The 12,986-nt window shown below is 29.8% G+C and overlaps 1 protein-coding gene across 6 annotated transcripts in view; it reads right to left on the bottom strand.

Moving 5' to 3' along the window:
* The window catches only part of LOC132716339 (membrane frizzled-related protein-like), an 81,957-nt gene that overhangs the window by 56,673 nt on the left and 12,298 nt on the right, over positions 1-12,986 (bottom strand). For 2 of the 6 annotated variants that reach the window (XM_060699589.1, XM_060699595.1), the window contains exon 1: positions 1,337-1,917. The exons of 2 other annotated variants lie outside the window; for them this stretch is intronic. The gene's annotated coding sequence lies outside the window, so the exon portion shown is untranslated. 2 more of the 6 variants (XM_060699592.1, XM_060699594.1) reach the window with 2 other exon arrangements.

Below are 12,986 nucleotides of genomic sequence, written 5' to 3'. Positions count from 1 at the left end.
CTCTCCTTGTTTTGAAGTGCTTGTAAAAATAATCGGACTGACATATAAGGTTGAAGAGTATATCACCACTGTTTGTTTATATGTTTATAATGTAAAATGTATATTTATCTCTCACATGTTATCCTTTAAAACCTTATCTCATGATTTAGGAACGTATCATTTTACAACTGTCCTGCAACATGAAATATTAATACGCATACAAAGAACTTGACTTTTATAAAAGGTCCAAACACAGAGTAATTTAAGTATTTTTATATGGTAAATAATGATTGTAATTTCTTCCTTTTACATTTATAATTTTTGGCCGTTTTTTATAAAGGAAAATTCTTCTGCAGTTCCCCGTCTATCAAAAAAGAAAAGCATTATGAACGCTATATACATACATAAATATGTAAATACAAAGTCAGTCTCTGTAATAAAAGTTTAATTTAGTATTATTATAAGAAGAACAAAAAGACTAAAGAACACAGACTATAATGTTAATACCATAAATAAACTTTAGGGAAGCTCCTTGCTGTATTGATTTAGTAATTTCTTTTATTTTATAAGTTACCTGTTTCTAAAAATAATATTTCAAAAGCTATGTTAAAATCTAAAACAACCTACTATTAAGAAATAGTATATTCTAACACTCACGTGATTTTGTCACTATAGACAAAGAAGGAAAAAAACTGGTGTTAAACTGCCAATAAACACCGGTTAGGGACTACTTGTATATGCGCTGTTATGTTTTCACCCTCGATTGTATAGTTTACAAAGCATTTTAAAGCAACAATAAAAAAAATTTTAGTTACATTTTCAGTTCGTATAATGTTTTCTTTTCATAGTTCGTATAATGTTTTCTTTTCATACAATACCGAAATAATATCTCACATACACTAACGCCACATATTAGATCCATATCAGTTAATAAATATTTTGACAAAACGGCGCCAATCCGTAAGCAGCGTAATGACGTCATCGTAAGTTGATTAATTTCCGCTTGAAAAATAACATTAGTGATTTTCCTTATTTTATCGTGTTAGAATCGAAATAACATCGGCCTGAGAGGTGTATATCGGCTATTTAACACCGGTTTTGTCGTTTTGATGCGACAAAATTAACCACTCAGGCTTACGGCCTTCGTGGTCAATTCCTACGCATCAAAACTCCAAACCGGTGTTAAATAGCCGATATACACCTCTCAGGCCGATGTTATTTCTTAAATATCATTCCCAGTCAGTTTTTGTGATAATAATAACAAATTGATTTACTCCATATCATTACACTAGATTCGAAATGTGATAATACAAATAACAATAAAACACAATATTGTATAAATATATAAACAACTTACCAGAATACGAGTAGAAATGTTACGGTTATTACATATCCACTCATATAATATATTTTATTGTTGATGATGTTTGCTGGTACTGAATAACCTTGTTGTTTTTTGGGCGATATCTAGAACACTTTATATATAAATACACTATATGTTTTGCAGTTAAAACGCCAGCAGTAATTCTTTAACTTACATATTATTAAAAATGCTCAAAGCGTACAATAGTACGGCTTCCTGTGGTGCAAACATATCCTCTAACTATATTAATTTATTACTACATCATCCTCGCTGCCTTTTACAAATAGTTAATCTATAATCTGTTAATTTCTGGATTTCTTTTTTGATTACCAAAGCCTTATACACTGTTATAAATTATAATATATCTTCTCCGCCTAAATATTTTATCAATGAAGATTTTGATTATCAAATTGATATTTTACATATTTATAAAGTATTTATGCACATAATACTCTATATGAATACGGAAGTTATGATTATACGTCCAGTAAAATAATAGAATAACTTTAAGACACTCCAACTGTGAACAAATAATTGAAACCAACCAACGCAAGCACAAGACAGAAAAGCGAGAGAGAGTGTGTGAGAAATCGCCGATATTTCCTTTTAAAAGAGATCTAGTTTGTATACAGCATTCAAAACGCTGAAACCTGTACTGGAGACAGATATATTGATTCGGTGATGTACATTTGGTCATGTCAAAGCAAAGCAAGTAAGGTACTAAAACCATTCTCTTTGTTTAATATCAAATAGACTACGATGTTCGAGAGACGACCTCTGTATTTTGCTTGGTAGATTTACAAGGACATTGCAATAATGTTTTGTTTTAATAATTACACTGAATTATAGATTCACTTTGAATCAAATTAATCAAATGCGGTCTTATTTACTAGTATTTTGCAAAACCAAAATCTTGAAATATGAAAATAACATTAGTTCACAAAGATCGGTGAAATATACCGTCTAGGATCAAATTTGTTAAAACGTAATTCCGATTGTTTCAAATATTTAACTAAAACTAAAAAATCAAAATAAAACTCAAGAAAACGTATGTATTTATTATTTTTAGTTTTTTTATTCATATAAATTAAGTAAGACATTGAGAAGTGTTCAATGTAAAAACCTCTGGTCATTCCAGACGCTCTTAGTTTGATTTCCTAAAAAAGATTCACTAAACAAGAAAAAGCTTCAAGCTTGGGAGCATAAGATCTGTGAAACAATCAGTTGTTAAAATAACACACTGAGGGACATCGTGTTTTTCAATTCATTCAATTTTACACGGAGTATCACTCCATATCCTATTCGTGTCTATTTGATTAAGCCCATTATGAAATGAAGCATTTCATGGCATGACGCTTAGATATTATTTCATACTTTTTCATTTGATTTTCTGACAAATGGCTCAGACTATTCTGTCGCCCTATTTCCCGTGAGTATTATTTTTAGCACTATTTCTGTTTGAATCGTCCCTCTAATGTATTTTTTTTCAAAAAATCGTTTTAAACACATTTTCCAACGTAATATTCTCATTGTGTATAGTGCGAGGAGTGTTTTAGAAATAGTGGCAACAGTAACAATTTTCTATGTGTTGAAAGTGCTCAGTTCCCAAGAGAATTACAATACAAGACCTTCAAAGTCTTAACATTACGGTACACAATTTATTTTTCACTAACAAAATGTTATTTCACACGAAAGCTTTTTGTAGATAGTGTATTTAATGATTTACAATGTTTAAATGCATTTTGAATTATGAAATTGAAAAGAAGAAGAAGAAAAAAACACAAAAAAAAACAACACAAAAAAGCCCCCAAAACAACAAAAAACTTCTTTTAGTAAATATAGTGACGGAAGATTTGACGTTTACTTAACTTTCTGAATTTAATGGTATTCATTTTACATTTTATTACAAGAACATGTTTAGATATTTATTAGGGAAATTCGAATACGACGTTTTGTATAGTTTTAAGACGATAATGGATTTCTTAAATGATTTCAAATTTATTTGTTCATATGAAGTATGATCAAGTAAAGATATCAGTAAAAAAATGTATTTCGGTTATGTTATGACTGATTGATTGATTTGTTGTTCGTTATACAAATGTATTTATGCATTAGATATGTAATAAAGTAAACTTACTAGGGGGCGTGAGGGATGTTGCACTTATTCTTTATCCCTCATGTACAGACTCAATCAAACCGAGTCTGCAATTCTTATGTAATTTTGTTGTGATTAATGCTTCCGAGGGATCACTTTGTTTCCAGATTTTTTTTGTTTTACTCAAGAACTTGCATAATTTACTTTGTATTTTGTAGAAAATTTTTAACCAAAATACCATTGCAATGGTTGTTCTCTTCAATCTGACTATTGTTTTTTAACCTTGTTTAATTAAAATGGCCAAAGAGTTGCAGCTGGTATTGTTTGAACAAAATAAGGAGAACAATTTAACGTTATGCCATAACAACATTTGGAAATACATGTATTGTTTAATTGCAACTTCAGCGTAATAATAAAGCCAGCTTTCATTCTGGATGTATTTGTTACTAAGGCAGATGTATGACAAGATAAACAAGCATTTAAACTAGTTGAATATTACTAGGTAAAGTACATTAAAAACTGCAAGTTTATTAAACAATTGATACGTCATCAACATATTGATACTATGTAGTCCATAACAAAAATAATGAATTATGTTTCGGCGAGCATATAAGATTTATCGCTTACAGTGGTAATAAAAAATAAGGTCGCCCTGCAAAATTGAAAATGTCATAGGTTCGGCTGAAATGAAATGAGCGGCAATGAATAATGTGCGTCAGTCCTAAATGCCCTCTTTAACCGATTCCCTGTCCTTCTAAGACAGCTCTGACTTTGAAATATTACATAACAACTCAAAATGCTTACAGTTTACACCAACTTTGCACATAAAAATATACAATATCGAAATCAACTAACAATATGAGCAAAGAAAGTATTCATTGCTTATCTCATCCAAATGCTTAACATAAAATAATCTTAAGATCAAATAAGGGCAATATCATTATCAATCCGTTTTTGTATTTTATTTGATCGCAGATCAGGAAATACAATTCTGACATTCAATCTCTGACACAGAATTTCACGACAAACCTAACAACAAGTAGTTCTCAAAACAGCTTAAAACATGCGATGTAAAAGAAAGAAATAGTTTTATTTTGTTACAAGTATCCAACTCAGAGTCTAAAAGTAGCGTTGGTAATCGAATTGTCAATAATTGCACAATCACAAATTACGCGGATGAATATCATTTTAATCCATGAAAATGTTATTTTAGCGATGTCGATAGAGCGTAGTACACAAATAAATCTGACTGTCGAGTTGAGAGAAGATTTTCGCTAAATTATTTACAGCAGTGTTAAACAACAGGTTTATCGTGAACAAAATAAGGATTACAAACCCGAAATGGAAATTCTAAATTTATAATCATTTGATTTTATTCAGGCCTTTTTTTTCGTATAACTTCCCTATGGTGCAGGGGTTACATGTGAGAGGACTTGTTCAAATCCCAGTAGAGGCAACTTATTTTTTAAGTGTCTTTTTTTTAAAGAGGTAGCCACGATACGCAAGGATAAAGTGTGGCTGTCATAAAAAATGAACATAAATGATTTTTTGATACAACTATAGTCATGCAAAATTCCGTATGTATCAAATTTAAACTGTTATAGAAAAAAATCTCAACGCAGTCGCTGCATCTCGATGCCCTGTAAGATGAATTATAGTATATAAAAATAAACTTATACAGGAAAATACATACAGATATACAGTACGAATTAGATTGCAAAGATCAGAAAATACCACAGAGATTGCGGCCCTTTGATTATAAGGGGTACAATCATGCTACAATATCATAAAACTCACTCAATTCACTATCTTCAAGAGATAAACTTCGCATTTTGTGAGCTTTTTCGGCATTAAGACGATGTTAAAGAATATATTATTACAAAGTGAAATATTACTTCTAAATGACGATGATTTGCCAGGCAATGCAGTATACTTTCAGGAAGTAAGGAAGTAACTATTTATAACTACAGCTATAGCTACTTATTTCTCTATATTTAAGTTTTTAGCTTGCTTATTTCTAAAAGTAAATACTTCCAATAGAAACAAACAAATAGCAGATTTGCACTCGCCAATGAAAGATTTTTCCAAGTAATATATGCTTTAAGGCACCAAAGAATGTATGCCATTTCGATAAGTACTTCCTCAACAAAGAAAATTTAAATAACTGAGATAAATAAGATTACAAGTTCGTGTTTATATGATCATTTTGAAATAGAGATAAACTTATTTGATAATTGGAAATGAAGTCACGAACAACGCAAGCGGGATATAGAGTGAAGCTTGATATAGCTCTGCTGCGTCATTTTGATTGCAGACCATCTGGTGTTCATACGTACAAACTGCTTTATAAGTCATTTATTTAGAGCAACTCGATTATCGTGGTTAAAACATTATCTGTCTACAACAAAATAACTCCTTACATCTGAAAACAGAATTAACTTGATTATACGGACACGCCTCTTGCCTATGGTATAATATTTTACGATTTACAATTGCCATTTTATCTTTCCCTTGCACCAATTTATCATACAATTCAAACAAAAAATAACAAGTCAAATACCATATAAAATGCAACGTAAAACAAAAATATTTGTTTAGTTTGTATAGTTTTATATAGATATTATAGTTCATTGAAATTTGGAATGTTTGTGTACAAAGGATTCAGTTGTGGTATAAGAATCCATAACAAATTCATAACAAATAGCGATCACATTGACATAAGAAACATAACCATATATTTCTTTTTCAGATAGATCTTATCTTTTTCACATTTATATCGAGTCTCATGTTCACAAGAATAATTGTTTTCTTGTCTGGGAAAATTGTCGATTGCGCGAAATATATGATCAGGAACGGACGAGTTAAAATGAATAATCTTCTCGTTTACATAACATTATTGTTCCCTTTTGGTATATATACATTTTTTCAGATATAAATTGTTATAACTGTTTTATTGCCTTTGAGTCCGCAAATGTGCTGTTTTCAAAGGTGAACTTATGTTTGTGTGTATTCACGTTTAGAAACATTGCAATTCGTATGTATTTCTAGAAGATACAATATTGATTTGTTGTACACAATATTCATGCATTTTCTAAAACCCACACAGATCACAACACTTTGTGTAAATGTTAAAAATGACATTAAATGACTGTTTTTCTGTTATCTTAACCCTTAACTTGCTAAATATCTTAAATTAGCTTGTCCAAACCATTGATTTTTTGCAGGAAAATTTTAAAAATATGTACTAACTGAATGGTGAACAAAGCAGGCATCTGATCTAGGTCTGCACTGGTGTGAACGGTATAAGTAGTTTGTGCAAGCAGATTAGGGTTAAATAACCAAAGGTATATGAAAAGCCGAAGATTGTGTTTCTTCTATTTTAGTGCTACACGATGCACAAACTAGGTAAAAAAAACGAGAAAGAAGGCTGTTTTGTTTATATGTGCATTTTAATGAGTTAAATACAAATAAACTCAATTGCCTCATGTTATTCAATGAGCAAAAGAACATAACTTTATTGGATATTATAATGCTTGTGTTAAGACTGATGACATAACCAGCTTGCCTTAATATGTTTTCATTATTTGTTTTCTAATTGAATTTGTCAAGACATTTGCTAAAGGTTAAAACTGTTTTCTTAAAGTACATGATGATCTGTTCCGTATTATTGTAATAAATACACTGTCTTACAATTTGCTTATTTTATATTTGCAAGACTAACATCAACCACTCCTGCAAGTCAGTCCACAATATTAGAATAAACATTTTCATTTTATCTTGTTTGTGAATAGAGATTAAATGTTATTTGGTAATTATAAAACCAATTATTATTAATAAGGCGACATTTTCGTGACCCCTAAAGGCTTAAACATAGAAACCTAAGTTGTTAGGCAGACACCATTATCACCATGACATCTCCTCTCGACTTGATATACTTTATAGATTTAAAATTACGTTATTACGTTGCGACATAAAAATTATGTTATTTATTACAGACATCTATCTTTTGTTACAAAAGTTATTTTAACAGATATATAAGTTGCAAGTCAAGGCAAGGTAGATTCTAATATCACTTAACATATCGTAAGAAAGAAACATATATAAAGAATATAGAAATGGTCTAAACCTCCTATACTCACCAATAACACAAACAGAGAATAAGATATCTTTAGAAAACAGAAGAAAAGTTATAAATCATAATCTGCTTAATGTAATAAAGTAAAATAGATAAATAAAAATAAATGAAACATAGCAAGAAATGCAAGGCAGAACGCTGTTAAGAAGTACATTCAACAGAAAACATAGCATTTGACATTTGCCATTTAAGTTAATAAGACATTAAAACTAAATCGCTACACTGCGGTATATCCTTCATTAAAATACACTTACAAATCCTTAATTATCAATGAAATTTATTAAAAATTCTTAAAATAAAACTATAAAAACTTACTAGATAATGGCAGGAACAACCATCCTTAATACACTTTCAGATTGTTGATAATAATTTTAATTATGAATAAAATGACTAAATCACGTGCCATTATCGGCTAGAAAATATACATGATCCACATGCATATGACACAAATATTGCTTTTTACTTTACTTTCATTGTGAATTAAATGCACTCAACGTAAGATAATATGATATGATTTTCTCTTAACTTAACTTAAAATAAAGCTTTCTGTTGTTGTTTAAATAAATAATATATAATCAAATTTCTTAATAAAACATTTAGTTATGTAATTAAAAGAAACTTGAATTGTATATGTTTTTTACATACTTATAAATCATTTATGCATACTTACTTCATGAAAGTGATGGCTATACGGAAGTATAATTGACGGAACAATTTAACGACACTTCTGCTGCACACAACTGAAACAAACCAGCGCAGCTACACAACACACAAAAGCTAGAAAAGGAGAGTGTGTGTGAGAAATTGTCGATATTTCCTTTTCAAAGAGATGTTGCTTGGACTGTCCCCAATGTTACAACATTACAAACGCTGAAACTTGCACTGGAGATAGATATATTGATTTGGTGATATAAATTTGGTCCTGTCAAAGCAGAGCCCATATCGGTATTGAAACCTTCCTCTTTGTAAATTACCAGAGAGCTATGATTTAGTAACGATATTCGGGAAATGCTTTCTCTAGTTTTCTTGGAGGTGTCAATGACTTCATTTAATTATACTTGTAATTTGTTTAAAGTTGGAAGAAGACTAGCGTTACCACGTTAGACTAAATTAGACTATTAGATACTTCTCAGCCACTAGTTCAAAAGTTTATGCTCGCCCATATGGTTTCCTTCTGGTGGCGAGGGTAAACAAACGCAAACACACACCACTAGTTCAACAAACGACAGAAACATCAGTTCACAAAAATCGATATGTTGTCAACTTAAATCATCTGATAAAAGTATACACATTTGAAGAAATGTGGCATTCTGTCTTAAATTACCTTTTTTTATTTATGTTTAATACTTTTTTGGACCATTGCTCTTAGTTTGGTTGTTTAAAAAACTGATTATCCTTAATGAGAAAACACTTAAAAATTTCACACGAACATTCTTCGCCATCTTACTTGATTGTCTTTTTAATAATTTACAATGTCTAAATGAATATTAAATTCATAATCACGAAAATAATAGTTTTCACATCTCGGAAAAGTGTTCAGGTATAATATAGTATCAGTAACGGGATAGTTGTAATGAACTACGTTCTAGTTTATTAGTTCCTTTGGTGTTCTCATATTAATTCCTATCACTGTTTTGTTATTACTCTAGAGTTCGTAATTTGCTGTATCCAATACATTAGTGAGTGGAGTCATTTGTTAAGTTTCCGTATTATTTTCCATTTGATTTATTTCATCAGACAAAATTTTTCTCAAAGACATAACGGAGGAATTTATTTTTATAATATTCCTTATCTTTTTTATTTCAAAGTTTCCTTTACTAAGTTAGTGTGTTTTTTTTTTAAATATTTTTTTTCAAGTTCTGTGTGTAATTGCTAACCAAGTATTCTTCTATTAAGTCAACTTCTACATAGTTTGGTATAAAGATTAATAATGAATTAAAAAACGGGCTTATTACATATTTGTTGTAATGGGGAAGAACTTCTAAGACAAGATGAAATATTGTTTTTTTATGGAATTCTTTCAATTCATGTTTTTTCTGAAAATCACAAACATCCGAGTGATAATTATCAATTGATGTGCATCTACTTATTTATTGTATATGCAAGAGATGACATATATGAATATGTACTGTTTTAACTTCATAACTATGTATATGGAAAACCAGAAATATTTTATCCTCTACACAAGTGTTATCTAGAAATGTGAAAGCTATTCAATATTTAATTATGTTGAGGTTTAATGTGTCTCAGAAATGAAGTCAAAGCACGAACAATTTGTGAAATAATACCACTGTACTAATGAATATATATAATTGCTCAGTGCAAACGTTATTTTATCAGCGTTTGAGTACCAGTACAATGAACATTATATTACGTGTGGTTCAACTGATTACATTTCCTGCTGGCTCAAATCTGTTTTCATGATCTTGTTCTCTAATTCATGGCAATAGGTTAACACAAGTAACTAAAATTGCTTTGATGAAGCATTTTGTTTTATGGTAACAGTTACACTGTTTTAAGTGAATAGAATTGCTGTAATGATATCAACACCTTTGTAATTAAATATGTCAAGTTCACTTGCTGGAATTAACCAACATTGGTTCCATACAAAAGAAACAGGTTTCCAACCAAAAATCCATAGTTTAATAAGTAGAGGACATGCCCTTTAATTCCTAGGCTACTTCACCATCTTTACAATAATGCAAGATATTAGATTAAACTGTAAGACTGCACAGCTAGGTTATCAAAAATTTTAACTGTTCAATCCCTTTATCACTTGTGACAGACATTAACCTTTCATCACACATTTTTTCTCTCAATTTTTTTATTTATCAAAAGTAAACAACTACTATTTCTGTCGATTTTAAAATGGCGAATCATGCTGTTATGTGACATAATCACAGACAATTTTAAAATCAAATTATCCCAACATGATTGGTTTTTTATACAAATAACACATTAGCACTTGAAAGAGTTCACGCTTAATCGCATTATTTGTTTCTTGAATATTTATCCTTAATATTGTAGAGTAATTTCGTGGAGTTTTTCTTCACAAGATGCTTGTTGCATTTGACATTTATGATCTATTTGTAACAATATAATCATTATAGCATAATATTGCTTGCGTTGATTGAAAATGGAAGTGTTCCTCATATATCATCAAGGCCCTAACCGTCTTTTTTCAATTTATTATAAGTCTCTTTTTTAGTTTATCTACAATTACTAGACGGCGCGTGCACGCGCCGTCTAGTATATTTGCACGCGCCGTCTAGTATATATGCATTTGTTCATATAGCAATGGGGGAAATTTTAGACTTGATTTTGTGCATTTTTTTCTTGATTTAACAAAATCACATTGTTTTTAAATTTTCTAATAAAAATAGCTTTTCTGATGTACAACATGTCACAGAGCTTTAAGGGATTAAAATAAACGTTTAACTGAAGTGATAGTGCCATGTTTGAATATCATATTCTTTTTATAATTATCTAATTTTATCTACCTAATAAATAACGTGCCAATGAGCCAGTCTATAGTCGATCGTTCTAGTCTAATGACGGGAACCAAATTCGGGCAGGGAACAAGAGGTATCATTAAAATACGCAACGGAGATTTTATTGGCGATACGGACACAGCGGAAATATTTTTTGCAAAACAGGCAAAACGTGTTCGACATGTAATTCATGAAAATAATTAACATTTAAGTTATAAAACAGATTAACTGATTGAAAAAAGTACGTTTATTTTAAAATGTATCACAAATATTTGCAATAGGTTATTTTGAAGGATTCTGTGACTGACGATTGTTCTCTTTCACCTTGATTTTTTAATACATTAAGTGGTCCTATACCTAGATTCTAGGCGAATATGCAATCTTTAGTTTAATCATGTAGTTTAATCCTTTTATAAATAGGAAACAAACCGTGACTACGAATTGATTATATATATATATATCAATTTATTCATAACTATTAGTTGATATTACAGATATATTTTTGCTATTTGTAAAATAAGAGACAGTTCGTCCTCAAATTCATTCGAACGAACAATATGCAATTCGCACTTATATTTAAATGGACACGTTCTCGGCACATATTGTCTTGAATTCATTTTAAGTTTACCAATCATTTCAAATTTTCTTGTTTTCAAATTTATTTTGTCGCAACAGACAACCATTTCAAATCTTTCAGACACATAACAAGAACATGGAGAACAAATTTATTAGTGCTTCGGCTATTCAACTGTAATAGAGAACGATTTTCTATTCAGATTTTGTACATTACCTGTGACTGTTCACATGATTTGGCGGCGTCTTTGAGATACAGTGCCACTGCTTTTTCTTTAAAGAAGTTAATATATTAAGATAGTTTACTATGTTATTAACATATCATTGATGCAACTTTAACAGGCAGGGTATGTACAAGGAAATAAAATTATAAAAAAGATTCAAACACACTAGGATTCATTTAATAAAATATTATTTTTATTTGGAAACTACCAATTTATGTTTCTTTCCTTTTATTTCTCTAGAGCAGTTTGGAGCCGGGTTACAAAATCAATATATTACTGCTGTTTCTGATATTGTTCCGCGGTGTTATTTTCGCTTCTTGCTAAAGTTTGCCCAGTTCATACAAAATGTATTGCTTAAAAGGGGTTGCTTAGGAGTGGTTTAAAAATTTGAATTGAAATTTGAACACAAATAATGTCAGCAAACTATCAAAACTTTTCTATAATACCATTTTATCATTGTATGTTATACAGATAACCATACAACTTTCCCAATATCATTAGTATATCCTTTATGAAAAAACACAAAGATTTTCATACAAAAACACAAACTATTAAAACATTACATTAAATAAATATATGAACAACTAACCAGAATATGCATATATTGGTACAAATTACACTCCATTTCTATGTATTAATAATAAAGATTAATAATAAAGTCTTTATCACGTTCACAATCACCATATGCCTCCTGCAATATCTGGACAACAAAATAAATCCACAACATGTTCCACACATACACAGACTTATATTTTTGACTTTAAATATATAGATTCTTGTTCTGATAGCTTTTCCTAAATATAGCAATTTCATTCAGTAAATTTTCACAAATCCCGATTTTAATATTCAATTTTAAATTCATTGAGCTTTTTAATCCCAAGATGTTACAACTCAGTTTGGAAAAATGCTAAATGTTACTTATTTTCTGTATCTCCTAATGTTATTGGAACACTTTTATTATTTAAATTGACAAACTGTTATTTTACACATTTATTTATCTGTTATGTAAATATTATTTATATGTGAATAAGCAAATAGTGGCTATTTGCCAAATAAAAACGATGCCACAATATCTGCAATGTCCCTATAAAGAAAAAACTGAAACCAACCAGCAGACTTACAAGAA

This window comes from Ruditapes philippinarum, unplaced genomic scaffold, assembly GCF_026571515.1.
Source record: "Ruditapes philippinarum isolate M1 unplaced genomic scaffold, ASM2657151v2 ctg81_1_1_1_1, whole genome shotgun sequence".
NCBI classification, from domain to species: domain Eukaryota; kingdom Metazoa; phylum Mollusca; class Bivalvia; order Venerida; family Veneridae; genus Ruditapes; species Ruditapes philippinarum.
Note: the sequence above shows the minus strand (reverse complement) of the source record. Positions and strands in the feature narration are given on the sequence as shown.